Consider the following 20,910-nt stretch of genomic DNA (forward strand, 5'->3'; position numbering starts at 1 on the left):
ATGATGACTTTTGATTTTATGGCAGAAACCTTGCTGGATCTGCTTTGACTGTAATATAAACTAAGAAATAATAAGCCTCAGTATGTGATGTCAATACCTTTATTTTGTACGACCAATGTTTTATTTTGATGGAGTTTTCATTCACCAGCCAGGATGCTGCCATTTCACTGGGCTGGGGTGATAACTGCCATAGGAACTATTCTATGTTGTAGGCAGAGAGAACACAGAGATTCTGGGAGTACTAAACATTTCACTTCTAGTTTAGAATGTGAAACTTTTTGTTGACAGGGATTTTGAGGGAAGGATTATAATCAATAGTCCACTAAGTATAAAATAAATTTAGGTCCTTCAACACAAGCAGCGTTCATACAGTGGTTACAGCTTCACTGTTACCAGATTCTGAAAACTGGTGAAAGGAGGAAAGGTTGTGTCTGGTTATTCCTGCAGCAGTCTGGTGGCTTCTGCTAATGTCTTATAGTGTTGGGGAAAAAAGAGGCTGTTATCAGCCCAAACAAAAGTTCATGCTTCATGGTGATTCTACGGGGGTCACTGACATCGCTACAAATTAAAAGCTACAGGCAAACTTTAGCACGGGACTGAACCTTTTTGCTTTCTCATTTGTATTAGAGCAATCGCTGTTAGTTCTAGTGACACCGAGTTAATGGAAATTTTGAGTTTCTTTTGATCTGTTTTTCTGTAGTTTTTCTTTAATTTCTTTTCCAGGCCGTGCTTTGAACTTCAACTCTACTTATTTACAATTTTCATTTTAAAACCACATGTACTAATTGACAATGATACAGTTTCTTTCCATAATGTCATTACTTGCAGGAAAATGAGGGGCTACTACAAAAATATTCTATGAGCTTCAGATTATTCTATGCATTGTCAGAGTTCAAGCTGTTCAAGCTGTTTTATCTAAGGATTCTTATCTTGAGGAAAATATTAAATTGGAAATTTCCACAGTAAACTATGATTTACATAATATTTCATCTGAAATCAAACATTTATTTGAAATAGATGAGGGTCTGGGAGTTTTCTGTGTTTGTCTGAGTTTTTATTTTGTTTGCTTGTTTGTTTGTTTTTCCCCTGCTTTTTACCACATTGCTTCTTTATACAAAAATGTTGGTTATAACAAAATAAACTAGAACCAAAACTCCCTAAACACTCAAATATGCTTGAGACAGTCCAAGTTTTATTTAGTTGGTAACATAGAAGAGCACATATTGAATCATTCAGATGTGACTGAGCAATTCTGCTCCTCATTGTGACTGTTGAAATAGTCACTGATAACTCTTGCACTGTGTGCTGAAGAATATTTTAAGGACTTTTAAGAAAGGCTGTTTTTTTTTCTTTTTTAAACTTGATTTCATATCTGAAGAACTGCAATCCCTGCTGAATGAGCGCATCTATAATATCTCATTTCTTTTGGATGTACTCACTTCTGATCCCCCGCAGGATATTGAAAAATGTTCTGAATCTGATCACATATCTTGGATTCCTTTCCAAAGCCACTGTTATAACTTCAATGCCAATTAAATGAGCTGGGCTCAGTCTGTGACTCAGTGCATTCAATCAGGTAATTCTTATTTTTACTCAAAGACAGGATTTCAATATTTAAATTAAAAAAAAAAATCACTTAAAAACGACTTGAAAACTAATGCTGCAAAATCTACACATAAAAAAAAGGATATTGATGCTTCATTTATTTTTCACAGGTAATGTTTTCTTTTTGTTTGTTTGTTTGTTTTTCCAGTTGTGCTTGTTTCTTATATTTCTTTACTCACAATTTTCCTCTTTTATTATGATTTTAAAATGGGTTAACTTCTTTCTGGCCTTATCCCTTCTTTTCCATACCTCTCCCTACACAAGAGCAGAAGTAAATATCATAACAACAATCACTTATTTTTAACACGGGGTGCATGATCCGCTACCAGCAGCATTCCCTGGCAGCCTGCAGAGCTGGGGGAGCAAACCCTTCCCTCCCCCATCTCGGGGGCATCTGGTCCTGGCCAAAACCATGAGCTGGTCCTTGGCTGTCTTCCACCTACACTGTTGAATCATTAGCCACCTCATCCATGCCTCAGGAGGCTGTGAAAGAGAAAGGGAAGCACTATACTGCCTTATTGCTTCATATCTTTTTAGATCCTCCCAGTCCTCTTCCTCCACCACCACTGACAGAAAAATTAGTAATTCCGTTTGAACTGCAGATTTATTTACTGCACAGTATTACATGCTACATAATATCCTATCAAACCATGAAAAACAAATAGAAAAAGAACAAATAATCCATAATACCTATGAAGAATGTTATCCAATCACCTGAAAATAATGTGCACTTTGGGGTTTAAAAACCATCACGTTCACTGTGCTTTCATGTCTTCTATTTCTGATGACATTACTCACAGTCCGTGCTGTTTCTCTACAGCTGAACACCACTTTCTGGTCTCTGTTTAAATCCTTGCTTACTCCTGAGCAGCAGGAGAAGTTTTGCTATTAACGTTATTCTGTATCAAAGGCTGTAACTATCATTGACTTCTAATGCAGGGGATACCTCCAATCATCTTCTGTTGATTCTCTTACAGGTGGTGTGTTGACTTCTGTAGAAGACCTGGCTGAATCAAACTGTTTTAGTAGAGCATGTGGACTTATACATAAGCAAGACAAGTGGTTTTTGTATAGGAATATACAGAAATCTAAATGGTAAACATTTTAATTTCTATAGATATTCATAAGTAGACTTCATTAAATGGACAGATACATGAAAAAGATGTATAGTTGATTTTAAGGAACTAATTGACGAGAAGCTAATTGAAAACAAAATTATTTATTAATAGCATATAATCTAAAGATTCTTGGAAGCTGATGGTTTTATTCAGTAGGTACTAAAGGCTGTAGAAAATAAATTTGCTTGGCTTCAGTTATGGGTCTTGGATATTGCCTGGGTCTACCAAAGGGATGCCAGCATGGAGACTGGCTCAGTTCAAATATCTTGGCTATATCTGGCTCAGTAGCAAAGATGCAGAGAGGTAATAGGAATATTTCTTGAGAGGCACAACACAGAATATATTGTTCTTTAATAAAGCAAGATATAACACGTACTTTTATCTGACCATACCTGAGGTAATCATGGAATCTCATTTCTAAATTCAGCCAACGTGTGCTCACCCTTTGACCTCAGTCATCCCTAAGGGCGTCTCCTATTCTTGCTCTGTGAGAACCCCACCCTGTTTGCTCTGTGTCCCAGTGGGGAACACGTCCCAGCTGGCTCCCATCTGCTCGCAGCTGGGGAGCACCCACATAGGAGTTGTACTGCTTCGTAACTTAGATTTTCTTGCATTCTGTGATGAATATTCAATTAATAACTAAAGATGATCAATATTTTCTAGAAAATTTTAAAACTCCATTGTTGCTTTTCTCCCCTTCAACAAACATACAGATTTTCCTGCTAACATTCATATTCACTTTCTATGGAACAAGGTTTGCATCAATAATTTGCTTTACTTCCTCTTGCTGTACTATGATACATGCTGTTCCAGTAAGAGACGGATGAAGCAATTCTATTTAATTAATAACAGAACGGAAGCATGATCCAGAGCATGTATAGTGACCTTTGAAAATAATAGAAGTGTTTTGGTTAGCATTTTTTTTTAATATTGTGTTTCTGTGTAACTGAGCACCATCTGCTCTGGTCAGGAAGCAGAAATATCAGAAGAGTATGAGCCAAGCAGCCATGTGGTATTTTGTAGTTTAATTGTTAATTCCAAAAAAAAAAAAAAAAAGTACGATTTCCTACCCTGTTTTGCAACCCCGACATTCGGGATGTTTCTGAGGTTCTGTTCTTTCCTTTCCCAGAGCAAAACTGTAGTTGGTGAGGAAAGCAACTGTATAAGTAGTGGTGTCAGACCATTTTTTGCAAAGGAAAATTATCCTTTTAGGGCAACTCTTAATTTTCTTTGGGTAGTCAGAGGAACGGACGCTATAGAAAGCTAATTATTTGTTACCAGATATATCAGAAAGCAGAAGCTCAGTGTCAACACATAGTATATTTATTGGATTCAACTGTGAGTGGCCCCTATGTGCATTGCCCCACTACAGAGAATATTCCCTGGCAGCAGGTTCTCCAGCAGAGTGGGGTTTTCAGCACAAGCAAATATCACATTACAGTGAGCTCTGCATCCTTCCAAGGGACAATTTATCAGTCACAGTTCCTTTGTGCTCACAAATGCACTGGAGCTTAGTGCATTGCTGTGTATCTGCTGCAGCAGCCCAGGTCCCAGTACTTTCTGTGCTGGAACAGACACCCCAACTCTTCTTATACCTGGCTCTCCCTGCACCCCGACTCTCCTGCACCCTGATGCTCCCTGCACCCCAATTCTTTCCACACCCTGACTCTCCCCGCACCCCGACTCTCCCCGTGGCTCCAGCTGTTCAGGGGGAAGATCTGCCCTTGCCCTGGCCATCATCCAGCCTGCACCCAGAGCCCACAGGAACATCTTGCGGATGGCGCCCTCTTTGCACGGTCGGGAAAAACTGCACAAACTCGAGCTTAGAAATGTAATTACAGACGCCAATGAATGATGGTAGATTAAAATCTGCTGGATCTCAAAGGAATTGTATGCAGTACAGCAAAACTGTCAGATACCCTCAGCGTTTGATCAAGTTGTTCCCAATCTCCACAGGCATGCAGACCCAGTGAAGAGGGCAAGATTTATTAACCAGGGGAGAAGAGAGTCCATTTAAAACAGTCAGAAATCACCTGTGCTTGGAGATTCTTTGGTTATTTAATAAGAAGCAAGAAGGAGGTTTTAATATGCAAAACATGACAGTTTTATTGCAGTGAATATCAGGTTAAAAATCAATCACACTTTTTCATCTCTGTTAATTCAGCAAATGTGTTTCTGTGAGAAATGATGAGCTAACCTAGATGGGCAGGTTACTGCACTTTTTGCTAATATAAAACTCCCAGGATGAAGCTGTGACCATTTTAGATTTTGACTAAACATTTCTCTTTATCTTTGACAGCTATTTGTAAGGAAGCTGCAATGTGGAAGGTTGGATTTATTTTTGCTTCCCAAGAGTTTCAAAGAGACATGAAAAGAAATACTTGAGGCTTTTTTATGAATTGGTATTTAATATTTATTTCTTTTTAATAGATTTATTTATGTGAAGTTAATTTACTTAGTTGCCATTGAATTCGTTCCCAGCATAATTTAGCTGTAGTGATGAGACACTTTGGTCATCCCAGGATAACTAAATGTTTTGGTAAACTGATAGATCGCACCCTCTTTGCTCCTTCTTTTGCATGCTAAGATCTATGAGAGGGACCAGCACAAGACATTATGATAGATTTTTAATAAAATTCTTATCCTAAAACCCCATACAATAATATCTACACCATAATTGTCACAGCTTCTTTGCTCAGCCTCCAATCCTTGCCCCAAAAGAACAGTGGAAGAAGGCCAGAAGATGTTGAGGTTGTATTCCCTTTCCTTCATAAATGCTGATTAACAACCCGATAATTAAGGGGGAAATTAAATTGATATTTTTCAGTACTCTTCATATTTTTTATGTCTACAGTTTTACGTCTACAGTATACCCACTTCATTTGTTTTGTATTTATTTACAGATGTCAAAAAGGACAAAACACATGGTCACATGAATATGCAGATACTACTTACTCTAGTCCTCATCATGCTATTAAGGATGGGTTTCACAATTTATTTCTTATTCAAGATCAAAACTCAAAGTGAGACTGAAAGAGAGGCAAGTCGGTGCAGCACACTGTTAGAATACAGCTATGTCCTAACTGGAATGGATGATGAAAACGATTCTACCAACGACTAAGAAAAACAATGAACACAGCGTTGTCTAATGGGATAACGCAGTGAAACTATTTGGTTAAGGTTTAAAAAAATCTAGCTGGAACAAAGGAAATCTTAGTAAAAGTTACATGTACCTAATAGACACTAGGAACTAAAATTAACAATTATTCCTTTGGTAAGGATTAAGAGCTATTGCCCTATGCTCTTCAAGAAATATTCTCAGGACTAAAACTCCGTACTGCATAAAATGGCCAGCTAAACAAGCATGAAAAATAACAGATCTAGCGGGAAATTAGACTTAAAAGTTACAGATTAATACCCTAGTGTTCTCTCTTTTTAGAGATTAGTAGCAGCATCACATACAGAGTCAAGTACAGGCATACAGTGAGCACTCTGCTGAGCACTCAGCCCCAAAGTCTGCACTTTGAGAATATATCCCATCACAGCGTACTGAAGCGTGCATATTGTTACCCAAGAAAAATGGTGTCTGCAATAAACAGAGATCTACATGGCTTTTCCCCCCGTTACTGCCCCTGTGTTACGGTCTTTACACAAGTATCTTCCTTGCCATAGTGTTATAAGTGAAATGCAAATACTTCTCCTTCATTCATGGTTTCAACTTGGATTTTGCAAAACAAATAAATCTTTGCAAAAAATCATTCATATTCTGCAACTTTGAATGTTTTGTATCAATTATGAATATGAGATTATATCAGTAAAGGATCTATATATTACATAATGATACCTCAGTGTTAATTCTATGTTGTCTATGACAAACTGAATTTAAAAAAAAAAAATAAAAAAATCTCAAGGATATCTAGGAAAAACAGACCCTTAGAAAGTATCTGACAACTGTCCAGGGGAGATCACTGGGAAGGAGGGAGTCATACGACATTCGATTGCTGGTTTGCAGATTTTGAAGTCAAACAAAACATATTGCAGAGGATAGGGATTGCAGGGCATTCTGTACTCAAACAACTTTTACTGACAGTCACCTCGATCTTACACCTTTTTTTTTTCCTTCATGTAATTTACAGCACATATCCATATTTATCTTTTTTGTAACTACTGACACTGAATTGGATTCAGTGTTGTTTGATGGTTAATGATAAAGGCAATGCAAACTAAAAGACCAAACAGATGAAAAAAACCCAAATCCCACATAATTATTTATAAGTTTGATAGTTGATGTTGGCAATGCAGTTCCGGAGACCCTGTACATAGGTTTCTTCTCTCACATAAGTCATGTTTTGCCCTCACAGAATATATTATGAGATTTGTCTTCCTAACAAAGCCATGAAAAATGAGAGAAAATTCTAAGGGCAATTTCACCGTAATATCTTTCTTCCTTTTCTTTCAAAACAAAGAGACAATTTTGCATCGTAGCTGAAGCTGATTCCCATTTAAAGGGCTGTTGCTCATTTGCAATGTTTGGGAATATTTCTCCTTGCTTGTCTCATTTACACTTGGTACAAATAAAAAATTATTATGTATTAACATTCATTTGTATTTTATGGATTAAATAATTTTGAAAGGCACTTTTGTTGTCTAAATCACTGATAAACAGAAAGATTTGTAAAGATTTGAGTAATTTGTATTTGTTTTCCTGAGACAAATTCACATGAAATAACAGCCCGGTAGTATTATCGGTTGATATATTGGAGAAGATAAAAGCCAAGTGTATACACAGTGTGCATTTTGTCAAGTTATGAAGCAAAATTAAGTTGTCCAATCTCAGTTAATTTTTCACACCGAAGTAGCTGACATTGCTTGGTGCATCAATTTAAATGAATGTATCTTTTATAGCAGTGAGAACCTATTTGGCCAAGAAATTTTCATTTTTTTTTCTGAGTTTACCAGATAAGTATGTATGAGATTTAAAGTACATCCATTTAAAGTGCACGCCTGGCTTCTTTGTCTTTGAGGGTCAGTGCTTTAAAATCACAGAGCAGAACAAAGAAACTTAAAAATAATTCAGAGGAATGATGTTGAAGTCTCCATACTTTGCCGCTTGCATTCAAATGGAAGGAAACTTCACTTTCAGATGCAAAGTTTGAATTTTGTAGTTATTTATAGATTTCAAAATACCACATGTGACAGGATATTTCCTTATTTAAAGCCTAGAGTTTTCCCTTTCAACTGAAACTCCAAAACTGAGGAGCCAGTGCAAACTGGTTCCTGAAGGACTTCTACTGCAGCAACTAATTTCATGTCATCTCTTTGTGAATAAGAAGAAAGAAATGAAACACTTTACTTTTTCTACAATCTTAGTTTTCCTCTCTTGTGTTCACACTGCTTTTCAGACACTTGGTGAGTTTTTGTTTTTTATCCCCTGCAAAAGTGCATGTGAAAGCGGGCATTTTTGTTATCTTGCTTGTGTCTCATGCTCTTCAAGATTTTCACACAGCTTGACTACCTTGGATTTCATAGTCATCTTAGCTGGAGTGGCCCATAGAAGTTTAAAAAAGATGCAGATAGAGAGATGTTGGTTCACTATTAGAGACGGGAAGAGTCAAGATGGGGTAAAGCTTGGAATCAGAAATCAGGACAGAGTCATGTATGCGAATACAACTTTACTGGTTTTGTCTGCCCTGTGAAGTCCATGGACTTCGCAGTGTGCTCCATAGTTCTTATCTGTATATATGACTGAGTTAGGAAAAATTTAAAAGAGAAAATTATTAAATAGGGTGCTGTGTGTGTACCTCTTAGCCTTAGGACGAGGTTGTGTGGGGTGAGATGGATCTTTTGGATTAATGTGAGATGTAATACTGGGGCTGAGCAGATGCTGGTGAAAAAAAAAAAAAATTTAAAAGATCAGAGAACTGCCCTGGAATAACCACTGTGGCTTTCAAAGTAACGATGAAAGGCATAGTTAAGGCTCTGAAGTTGACCAAGGGCAGATCACAGTTCCCTTTTGATCTAAGGATGGTGATAAGGTTCAAGGATATTTTTCCTTTATCCTTCAATTTATTAGATTTGTGGAGGAGCAGGGTACAAATCACAGCTTCTGAAAGCAGACACTGTGCCGTGTGAGCTGTGCCAGCACTAGCCTCTGCAAAAAGAGAGTCTCACCTCTGCTCTGTGAGCTGGGGTCCAAACCCATGTGATATCCCAAGCACGACCCTCACAAGAGCTCCTGAGACCCAAAAATACTACAAGAAGCAACAGCTGAAACTTAGGGCACTACACTAAACACTTACTCAGTTACCAGAAATAAATAAAATATTTAATAGGGCTCGAAAACTGTCTAAATATATAGGGAAAGAAGACATTAGGTGTTAGCTCTAAATTTAGATGTGTAGAACTGAAACTTTCATAGATTACTAAGCTGGTCAAGGTAATACAGGGCCTTCTTGGGAGAGCTCAAGCATTAAATACAGATAACCCAACAAGAACTATTCTTCCCATCAGACCTTCCCAGAATTTCCTGGACACTTTCTGTTCTGTTCGCTACTCAACACTGGCTGTGCCGTAACATGCTGTCCTTGTTCTACCAATTTACTTTTGTGGTTGGAAGGGACTCTCATTGTCACTTACATGGTTATTCTCTCAGATGGAAACGGGGTTGACACTACATCTCTGTTTCCAGGTAGGGGTTTCATGCACAGAGAACTGAAGGGCAAAGCCTTGCCCTCCTGTCCCATAAATCCTAGAACATTCCTAGTAGTTCAAATTTCACTGCCTCATGACCCAAATCCAGTAGGAGCTGTAGGCTACTCAAAGTTTTGAAAAGCAGGGAGCTGTGTTCAGACTGATGCCCCACACTGAGTGACCGCTTCACATGGTGGCAGTACAACCACAGCAGCACCTGCTTTCTTGATGGAGTACTCAATCAGGCTGCCTATAATTGTTTAAAAGCATTAGCTAGCTTGTTCACCTTTTACATACTGCCCCTCCATAACAAAGCACAGGCACACAAGCACACACCTGTAGTGTCTTTACTTCTATATACTGCCTGCTGTTTGTTCTTGTAAGAATGTTTGTCATTTGATTGTGTGAATTATGTTGACTTCTTGTAATAGACGTACTAATGAAAGGATATTGGAACATGGGAGGATAATAAATCAATGTTCCACAGTTTTTTATTCTTAAAAAAAAAAAAAACAAAAAACAAAAAACAAAAAACCAATCCAAACCGTAACAGAACATGCCAGTTACAGGAGGAGAAAGAGTCACAGACAGCTCACTCACTAACTGTATTAACCACAAATGCAGCCCCATGGAGATGTATGTAACATGAGCTAAATCTATAGAGCATGAAGTAATGGCAAACTTCCAAATCTTCAGTAAGTTCTCTTCTGGAAAACTTGAAAGAAATGTGTATTTCAGGAGAGATTTAGAAAATAAAATCCACTGTGCTCATGAAAATTCCATTATAGTGATGACATTCTTGAAGATGTCATAATGTATTTTATGTGCTCTTATTCCTCAGTATTGTATTTACATGACCTGCACTTATTTTTCTTTCCCAGAAGGAAATAAAAGTCTTGAAACTGCAGTTTGATCTTTGCAAAAGTGACTCAGATTTACAGTCTTCTGACGTGAGTCAGATCAGCATAGAATCAACAGCGCATCTCCTCACAAGCTCCCCTCACCATGTGCTCACCATAAATACATTAATTCTGATAATTTTGTTTTATAGACAATGAATTATTTTTAATATGCAATGAAGATACTAAGCTCTGTTTAATTGCTCAGAGCTCTTATGCAGTCACAACAGCTGCTTGCAATAAAAAAACTGAGTTACAAAAACTCAGGTGGGTGCCAGACCACCAGGTGATGAGCGTGGCATTTAGGCATTGTTTGGGAGTGCCCGTGCCCTACAGGCAAATCCAGGCTGAAATTTCTCTGTACCCCTGCAACAATGAGTGTGAACTCCAGAAACAAGACTTCAGAAATGCAACCTTGTCAGTCCAAGGGGAAGATTTATTTCTTAGTGTTGGCAAAAGAAAATAAGACAATTTTGTATTGAGCACAGGATCAGTGATGATGAATTAGTGGAAGATCTACGGAACCATTAATGATTTGTATTCTCAAGGCGATGAAGGTAGAGTTTAAAGGTTAATCTTGGTGGTGTCTTCTACCCACTTGTTTGCCATCAGAGACAGGGTGCTTTGATTTCTGCTCCCCTTAGTCTAATACCAGCTGTTCCATCTCAGGTAGTGGTGGACTGGAGGATTAGTTCACATACTAAGGCCTGAGTTTCTCTATCCTGGAGATGTGCAGCTGCTTAGCTTCAGATAGAATGCAGTATATGCAAAAACTGTGCATTTTTTTCTTTATTTTTAAAGGAAAGGTTGATCTAGGCTATTGTTAATTGTTAGTGTAAATCAAAGTACTTTATTTAACTGTATACCAGTACTAGTGAAATCATATTAGTATTGCTGGATGAAAGGCAAAAATGGCTATATTTAATATGCCAATATTAAATGTAACAAAATAATTCCATGGACGTTACTATTCAGTTGCTTGATGAAATTTCAGATGCCAAATATCCCCCAACATTCAACAATTAAATAAATTATTTATTTTTAATGAATGATGGGATGTTAAGCTACATGATATGCAAAATAATGTGCTTTTTAGAAAAATATATTTAAATATATGAGACAAAAATCACTACAGTTCTTTCATAGTTGGCTACAGTCTGAAGTTGCTCTATTTCCAGTTATTACACCTGGTGATATCATAAGTAGATGGTAAACTGCAAAATCTACCCAGAATTTCCTTGGAAGGCACTGCTGGTGACAGTATGTCCCCAGTTACACCAGCGTAACACTGGCAACACTTCCTCCACATAGCCTTATGAAGAGTACGGCTGTGTGGAGAACTGGGTTCCCCAGATTCCTATAGCTGTATTATAATTTCTCGTTTGCCCCCTCAGTTGCGTTCACACTGTTAGGAAATGACAAGGGAGCTCCATGCGCCTCGCCCTTCCAGCTGAGCGGGAAGTGGCAGACCAGGTGCACAGTGGCTGGTCAGATGGCTTGCTCTGGTGTGCAACAACCCTTGACTTCAACACAGACCATCTCTATGGGTTCTATCCAACTGACAGTTAAGTCCCAAATGCTGACATAGATGCTATAACACAACATGGTTAGGTAAATATATCGATACTGAGACGCTGTTAGTACTGTGGAAGGGAAAAACCTTCCAATGACTTTATTTTACTCAAAAATGTCTTTGCCATGCCATAAGGTTCCCTACAGAAGAAACAAAAATGTTTCCTGTGAGTCTACAGTCAGACTGAAATTTGTCTGGGTGTGTCTATCAGCAGGTAACATCCAGGAAAAGATCAGTATGCTTTAAATATGACAATATTCAGCATAAAATCATCTTCCCTGGGCAGCCCATTCCAATGCCTGACAACCCTTTCCATGAAGAATTTTTTCCCAATATCCAATCTAAACCTCCCCTGGCATAACTTGAGGCCATTTCTTCTCGTCCTATCATTTGCTACTTGGGAGAACAGACCAACACTCTCCATGCTACAACCTTCTTTCAGGTAGTTGCAGACAGCGATAAGGTCTCCCCTCAGCCTCCTTTTCTCAGGGCTGAACAGCCCCAGTTCCCTCAGCCGCTCCTCAGCAGGCTTGTGCTCCCGATGCCTCAACACCTTCATTGCCCTTCTCTGAACTCACTCCAGCCCCTCAATGTATCATTGCAAAAAATCTAATGATGCCATAGTTTGAAAAGTAAACTTTCCATCATTGGAAATGTTCGCATTTCCGTTGTACTTCAGCCAAGTATTAATTCAGGCATAGCCTTATGAGGTGCTGAACAGGTTTTGAGAGTGGATAATGAGCAAGGTTCAGTTTTGCTTTATTGACATCTTCACACTATTTTTTTTTTTAACACACAGATCATCAGATTTCACAGGGTAAAGTGAAAATAAAGGATGAAAGGTCCATCTCTGCTACTGTCAATGGCAACCCGCTTATTTACGTAACAAAGATCAAGCTAATGGAACAATATGGGTTTTGGGGGTCTGGGCATTATTTGCTCCAGAATCCCATTTCACAAGTAAGTTTGAAGTTAAATTTTCTCATAACATTTTGTGTAAGATGTTTATAACAAACTGCAATACTAAATTGCCTTTCTCTCACACAGACAAGGACAGATTTTTGGAGTACAGAGGCTTTGGCAGGAACCTACTACCAGATAAAATACCAGTCAGCTCTCACATGGTACCAAGCAAGGAAGAGCTTCCAGCAGCAGAATGCAGAATTATGTATCACAGAGATACATGAACAAATGTATCTAAGAGGTGAACTAATAAGCAAGATTCAGTAGAGTGTCAAAGAGGTTTTTTGACTGATGACAAATGTTTCAGTACTTTAATCACATTACAATGAATAGCTGATGTAAAAACAGTACATGTAGTGCTAGAGAAACAGCACAATTACTGTGAATTAAGCTTTTTATAGGTGGGACTTTTGTAAGTTGTGGAACTGTCATTTGATACTATTTCTATGACTATTATTTTTTCAAAGAAAGTTAAGAATTTCCAGCTAATTAAGTGACAGTTGGCTCAAGCTCAGAAAACACCAGCAAGGTCACAGAAAGGGACATTACAAGAAGGAATGTCATTATAGGAGGCAGTGATTTTATAACTTTCATGTTAAGAAATCACTATATCTAATGAAATAGATTTTTGGAAATACCATACAAATTTTATACAAAATACTATTGAAAAGCTAAAGACTTTTTGGATTTATGCATAGAGAGTAGAACAAAGGCCCTATATCAATCACATCACAATCAAGCAAAGTTGTTACATAAATATTAAAAATAGCAATTTAGTGTTTCAGTTTTCAAAGCTTATTGCTTACATGTAACTGTAGAATAGCACTAAATTCAGATAAACTAATATGCAAAACAGTCTTTTGGTGTTCTCTGCCCTTTATGTATAGAATATATTCTCTGAGTTTATTACCAGTAATCTGTACTGAACTTGGAAATCACTAAGCAGAGATTTATTATCTTCCTCTGAAGTTTGAAAATACAGTGCATTTCCTAACAAATCTCATTAGAATTCAACTCTTTTGGTTACCTAGATTTGATTGACAGCAAGAGATCCTCCCTCTGTATTGGGTTTAACAGTCTGAATCTCAACAGCAGCTGGCAGTGGAGCGGTGGCATTCCCTTCAGATACTAACTGAGCACCAGGTACTAATTGGGTTTTTTAACAGTTTTTGGAATAAATATTTCCTACCAGAATGCTGAATGCATAGTAACTAAAATCTTGTAGTATTCCCCATGAAGACAAGGAAATGGAGATGACAGGCTTATGAGACACGTGAGACTAAAGAGCTGAGAATGGTGCTTTTTTTCATAGGATATATCACAAGGAGTTTCAAGCAGAAGAACGAAATAAACTCCTCTATCAGAAGTAGATAAGGTGAACAGCAATAGTCAAGCTGCAGCATACTAGAAATGCCATCAAGTGAGTTATTATCAAACCTCTGTGTCTCTTCAGCTCTCACAAGGATTATCAAACTGTGTATCCCCCTGCAAGGACTCAGCTGTCAGTGAGTCTCAGTCTTGCAAAGCCTTCCCCTTCACTTTTTATGGTTTTCACTTTTCATGCTTTTCACTTTTCTTCTCTCCTCTTTAATATTCAATATTCAAGAGAGACTGTAAATAGAGTTCATCACATTAGCAGTTTATCTTTGAAAGCTGCTGAATAAATGCATACATATTCCCTCCTTTGGCCTTCCCTAAGTATCAAACATGATACCTGTTTCTGTCTGGCACAGAGAATGAAGGGAAAGTCCAAAACTGCTGAGTTTGGTAGATGGTTTTCTACCTTCTGCAATCTGGCCAAATTCCTTAAGCCTTGCAGAGAAGAGCAGCAGCTGGCTGTCAGGTCAAGCAGCCCACACCCCTGGAGTTCCTGTATCCCCACATGACAGCTGTTAGCATGAGTTAATCTAGACATTTCCAGTTGTATCTTTTGGGAGTAGGGGGGGAAAAAAAAGTCATCACGGTATGGACCTTTCTGAGAAAAGGAAAACACCGCCTGTTCCCTAAGGACAATTGTTCTGGAGAACCTCCTGGAGGGCTGTTTGCAGAGGTAGGCATGGGAAAGACACATAGCAAGCGTGAGGACGTATGAGGAGGCTCTGTTCACAGCAAGGAGCAAGCCTGCAGCCAGTTGCCAAAAGGACATGCAGAAAGGACCTTTCCAAAGGGCATGAGCTGAACTTCTTTGTTCCAGCACACCGCTAAAAGTTGCTCAACCAGAACTCGACACAGAAAGGAAGATTTTCCTACAAGGGTGTTGTGGAAATTAGGAAATTTGTTTTCACATGTGATTTGTTATGCCTCATCCAAAAGGTGTGCTTATATTTTATTTTAGGAATTCCATATTAATATTTTTGTACTCTGCTGAACAAAGCTCTGGAAATGAGAACCCATTTAACATGCTCCTATACAGAGGAAGCCTACCCTGTCAAGTTTTGTCCAATCTAGGTTACCACCACTCCCTACTCAACTGCCAGACAACATATCTCACAGATCAGTGGCATTTTGCTTTTGTCTCATAATTTTAACAAATAATATTCATTTACTGAGCTTGGTTTAGCTTTAAAATGATGAACTCTAATTTTCAGGTTTTGAAATTTCTTTTTATTGTTAGTGGCTGACGATTCTTGCTCTGAAGAATACTCTTCATGTCTGTAAAATTCTTTGTCTGAATATTAACTATGTTAAGATGCTCCCTTACTGTGTTCCTGCCCAAAAATATTAGCTCAAACTGTGTCCTCACTTTTCACAAATGTAACTGAGTGGTTTAAGCTCATTACTTAATCCTGTTAGCATCATTGGGTCCTGACAACAAATTGTGTATAAAACTAGATGTTTCATGAGCTGTGAAACTATTAACTCTGATTTCCTACAGTCTCTGTGTGGCATCACAACTGTAGCAGCACCAGGTTCACCTTCAATGTCTGGACTCCAGCCCAGCATCTGCTGACTGGGTAACAATATAATTTATTCTGCAACTGGTTGTGAACTACATATTCCTTAATGGATGGGGGGCAGGATAAGGAAAGGACTTGCTGCAGCCTTTCCATCAGTGCAGGCTCAAAGTTTAATCTCTCTTCTGTGCAAGACAACCATTTTCACAAAACTTATAGGAATGTCTTATTTTTGAGATCACTATTCTGCAATCAAATATGGCAGAATGTGTGAAATAAGCAACAAGCATCTGAAGAAATGTTTTGAAGGGTACTTTTAGATTACGTTTCCTCATATCTGGTAGAAAAATAACTGTAGCAATGAAGTCATGAGTCTGTAATTGACACATGAAAAGGTTGGAAGTAAATTGTTCCTTCAGCTGCTGCCATAAAACCTGTTCTACATAAAAATAACTTGTTTCTTATTCTATGAAGGAAGCCCTAAGGCTGAGAAACTCTGTGCAGTACTAAATCCCAGAAGAGATGCTAAATGGGAAAACCAGCCATGTGAGTTGAAAGTTGGCTATATCTGTAAAAAGGAAAACTCCACACTGGATCCTTTCATTCTTTCATCAGGTATGTCAAGCAAATAAAAACCCTTTGACAAAGACAGAATCGTGTCACTAAAATGAAATTCATGGTTCCTTACAATAAAATTATATAAAAATTTTAAAAAAGCATTGTAAAAGCATTGTCGCTCATTCTTCTGCTTTGATGAGTGGCACAGAAGAAAGGATACTGTTATTTTTTTAATCAAATATATTTAAATACTGGAAATGTTCCTGGAACGCAGTAACCAGACAAGCAATTTGTATGCCATGTTATTATACATAATCCTAGCATCACCAGTCTAAGCCATACACTATCACATAGTATATACACTATCACAAAAGCATGATGGACCGCATGGATGTGAAAATAAAATCAGAGCTGCTTCACTCTTCATGCAGTGCATTCTAATGAAAACACCAAGGTTTATCACTGAAGGCTTGGAAAGATGGCACCAACAGGCTCAAACCACCTTCTCAGTAGGATTGCCAGTAATCTAGAACGATTGAAAAAAAGAGCAAGTTCCTTCAGACAAGTTTTCTACTACACCTTGCTTGGATTTATTTAATGAGACTTAGTATGGAAAGCCATGTGTTCAGAGAATTACTTGTGCTGCGGTAATAATGTCTTTTTGAAATATGCAAAACATGATTAAGTAGGCTATACTGTGTGAAAACACTATACATGGAATTCCAAAATATTCCTCTGTCAAAAAAGTGAATATTTCACACTAGTGAAGCCCAGTAACCAACGGCTTAATTATTTTCCTCTTTTGTCTAAATGCAGTATGTTTTCTGTAAAAGTACAGTGCAGAACAGCGAACAGACTAAAATGTTTTATATGTATGAGGAATGAATAGAAGTACTGCTTACTTATATCCACTCAATTTTCATTCTAATTAGTTAATTAACTCATTTCAAATGTAATTGCAGTTATTCTAGACTTCAGTTTGCGCTGTTTAAAAACTTGAAATATGCTTTGATTTTGAGGGGATACAGAGCCTGTTAAATGCCCAGAAGGATGGTTGCCCTATGGACATCACTGTTTCATGGTTCAGAGAGACCCCAGAGAGCAGAGAGAAGCCCTAATTTCTGGCAATGGGAGCAATGGCAATCTGGCCAGTATCCACAACCCTGAGGAGTATGGCTTCATACTGTCTCAGCTTGGCTACTGTGAGTATTTCTGCAGGGCAGTGTTTGGTAAAAATGAAGAATTGTATTTCTAGAAATCCACAAGATTCCTCCACAAGAGGAATCATCACTGGTCTCTTCATTTTCTTTTCATTATTTTCATTTTGATTTTCATTTGTTTTACACTGTTTGAAATCACTTGAAAGAAATAACAGCTCTAGTTACTGCAGTATTTGAGCTGGTTATCTGCCTCAGACACCTTGTAGCTGTAGATACAATAATGGACTTTTACTGATAAAGTTGAGAAATCTCATTTCCTGCTGGCATCTCATTTTTTGACTTCTTGAAAGAAAAATGTGAATTAGATCTTAAAATAAACTCCACTGTCATTTAACCTAGATGAATGTGTATTGTAACATGGCAAGTTGAGCTCATCTCCATAAAATCTTGTTCCTATGGACTGTTTCAACTTATGCACTAACACAGGTGAATTTCTGTTCCTAGAAGCTGTGGATGAGCTGTGGATTGATCTGAATGACCCCAACACTCAAATGTACTTTGAGTGGAGTGATGGGACTCCTGTGACATGCACCAGATGGTTGCCTGGAGAACCAAGCCATGCAATCAATGGGCAAGAAGATTGTGTCATTATGGCAAGACAGGTAGAATCATTCCACGTTTGTGTAGCACTACACTATTTGCTTTTTGTGGGTTTTTTTTTTTTGGTGGGTTTTTTGTTTTGTTTTGTTTTGTTTTCTATTTCTAAGTGGGTTTTGGTGGTTTTTTTTTTTTTTGTGAATGCAACTTAGAAACAAATCAAGTAATGGTATCTTTATTGACTCAGAAATACAACTGTTCAAAATTAAATTTAAAATTAAGTTAGAGATAACTAGATAAATGTTCATGTCTGAGTGTGAGCACACATTATATGCCAAGCAAACCTTAACACTCTGCCCATGATGCTTAGCTTAACATAACCTCACAATTAAGCACAAATACTTGGAATTCACTAAAAAAATACAGATATTTTTTCTCTCTTTGAAGTAATATTAAAAAAAAAAAAAAAGACACCATCAACATGTTTCTAAAGGGAACAGGTTCTGCCTCACTCTTTTTTCTTCTCCCCAAACTGCATCTAGGATGGATACTGGGCAGACAGTGCCTGTGATAGAAAGTTTGGTTACATCTGCAGAGGAGACTCACAACAAGGAGTTTCTGGGATGGTGAAGACTGGTCCTGCCAGCCTTGAGGTAAAAATACAGTGTAACCAGGAATCTAGTCGGCAAAAATCCATGGTTTTCACAAGTTCCACTTGACAACGAAACTGGTTTTTTAATGCCTTATGAATGTTTTTCAATCAGATTCAGGGTGATACTTTTCACTACTTTCCCTTATTTAAAATAAAGTTATTTATTTTTTTTTCCATCAATATGAGTTCTCTCAGAACTGTCTGTGAAAGAGGCTACAACTGGAATGAAGCTGCTTGTGTTGCCCTAAGGACTGGCAATGCAGCTGGGATGTTCAGAACTGTGAAGTACAGGTAAAATTTCTCAAAACAAACAAACAAACAAACAAACAAACAAAAAAAAAAACGCTCTTCCTCTTGTTCATGAAACTGTTTCTGATGCCAAATGTCCCTTGGGTTGGGATACAAGCAATAACACTAATTCATGTTTCAGAGTATTTTCTTTCTAAGAATCCTACTCATGAGACAGAAAAGTACCAAATAGATAGGGTGTCTTAACTTGAGAGAATGACACATTATTGCATGAACATAGTGAGCTTTTACACAATTTTTTCATGGAATTCACTGCAGTTATCACACTATCAGTGATATGTAGGGTTATCTAATTAGCATACCCTTTAATCCATATTATATCTGATAATTGTAATGGCATGTTTTCCTATTTCGTTTACACAGGGCAGTCAGTAACATTCTGTAAACTTCACATTCTACCGGTATCTATAGGTTTTTGTGAGAGAAGAAAAGCAAAAGCCTGAGATTTCTGCAGAGAAAGACTGAAAGAAGTATTGTTTTGGTGGCTCCCTGGGCTCCTTCACACAAGCAGTGAGAGTTAATGTTTAAAGTGATACTTTTCTAAATAAGATATTTCTCTGCTGGTGAATTATTCAAAATAAACTGATTCTAATCAAGGCACATTGTCTCAGCTTCTCCTACTTAAAAAGTAATAATCATAGACATCTATCTCAAAGATACATTGTGAAGATACCTTTCCTGGTAACTTACTTTTTAAGGCCTCACCTGCATGATTAGTACAGCTAAAAATTGTTAGCAAATTGTCTATGATAGCTGTACAGTGTTACTTATTATTAGTGTATGAATGGCAGAAATTATAGCCTGAAGAAATTACCATCATCTGCCAGCAGTGCATAATAGTATACTAAAAGCTGCTAAAATAGTCATAACACTTTGTATCTCCAGAAGAGACATATATTTTTTCTTTTAAATCTCTTAACCAATTATATAAGAGATTATTTTTAAAATATGACATTATGTTTTTTTTACCCAAGCATATGTGTAACTTACTTCATTTAATGTAATTACACATAAACAACAAAAACATTATGATGAATTGCTATGGAAAAAAAATATGAAGGTGATTTTTTTACATTTTTATAGCTCTTGGCCTTGTGTGTTTAGAGAAACATTGCTCCAATCTCTCACTCCATGTGATGTGGAAATTTTTCATTTAAATTATTTCTCAAAAGCTGGTGGATTTTCAGTCAAATATGATTCTTAAGAAAGTAGTTTCACAGAAAAAAAAAAAAGTTTCACAAACAAATGAATACTAATAAAATTGAAAATACTTTGAAGCAAAAATTAGTTTAGTATTTTAACTTCTGTTCAGATACAAGACACTTCTCCTAAAGAATTTCTTATTATTGTGCAAAATATTCCAACATTGAAATATTTTCACTCTTTAGTTTTCCCTCTGAAACAAGTATTTATTCAGACTAACTTCAGTCACCTAACTTAGGAAACAGTCCCAAGATGCACTTACCAAAAATCTACCTAGACAGAGATGTAGGCCTGTAATACATCTGCTGTTACCTGAACATCCATTTTTTCTCTGCATCAAAGATAGTATATAAATATATTCTGCATGAAATATGTAAATAGGAAAAACTGATAGACATTAAGATAATTCCCACTCATTGAACACTTATACTGACTCAACATTTGGGAAACATTTTACATCTTGATTTTTTTCCCATTTAATTACAGGGACACCCTTGAAACCAGAACCTCTGGGCCCTTTTACCACTAAGCTTCTGGGTTTTTTTCCTCTCAAAGGAGTGAAATAACATTGAAAAGCTACTCAAGCTTGAAAAACTAGAGTCAAGAGCCACTAAGAGATGTGTTCCTAAAATTCCTGCATGGAAGCTGTTGTGGGTAGGCTGTTGCAGGTTGTAATAAACTTGAAGCTC

At 37.3% G+C, this 20,910-nt stretch overlaps 1 long non-coding RNA gene and 1 pseudogene across 1 annotated transcript; both read left to right on the forward strand.

Moving 5' to 3' along the window:
* The first annotated feature begins 1 nt into the window (after nucleotide 1).
* LOC139825458 (uncharacterized) lies at nucleotides 2-5,373 on the forward strand. The gene is made up of 2 exons (XR_011737759.1): nucleotides 2-1,576; nucleotides 2,583-5,373. It is a non-coding gene; the product is annotated as an uncharacterized lncRNA (long non-coding RNA).
* A 2,689-nt stretch (nucleotides 5,374-8,062) lies between these two features.
* On the forward strand, nucleotides 8,063-18,776 carry LOC136097725 (macrophage mannose receptor 1-like; annotated as a pseudogene).
* The last annotated feature ends 2,134 nt before the right edge of the window (nucleotides 18,777-20,910 follow it).

Source organism: Patagioenas fasciata, chromosome 2 (genome assembly GCF_037038585.1).
Source record: "Patagioenas fasciata isolate bPatFas1 chromosome 2, bPatFas1.hap1, whole genome shotgun sequence".
Taxonomy (NCBI): domain Eukaryota; kingdom Metazoa; phylum Chordata; class Aves; order Columbiformes; family Columbidae; genus Patagioenas; species Patagioenas fasciata.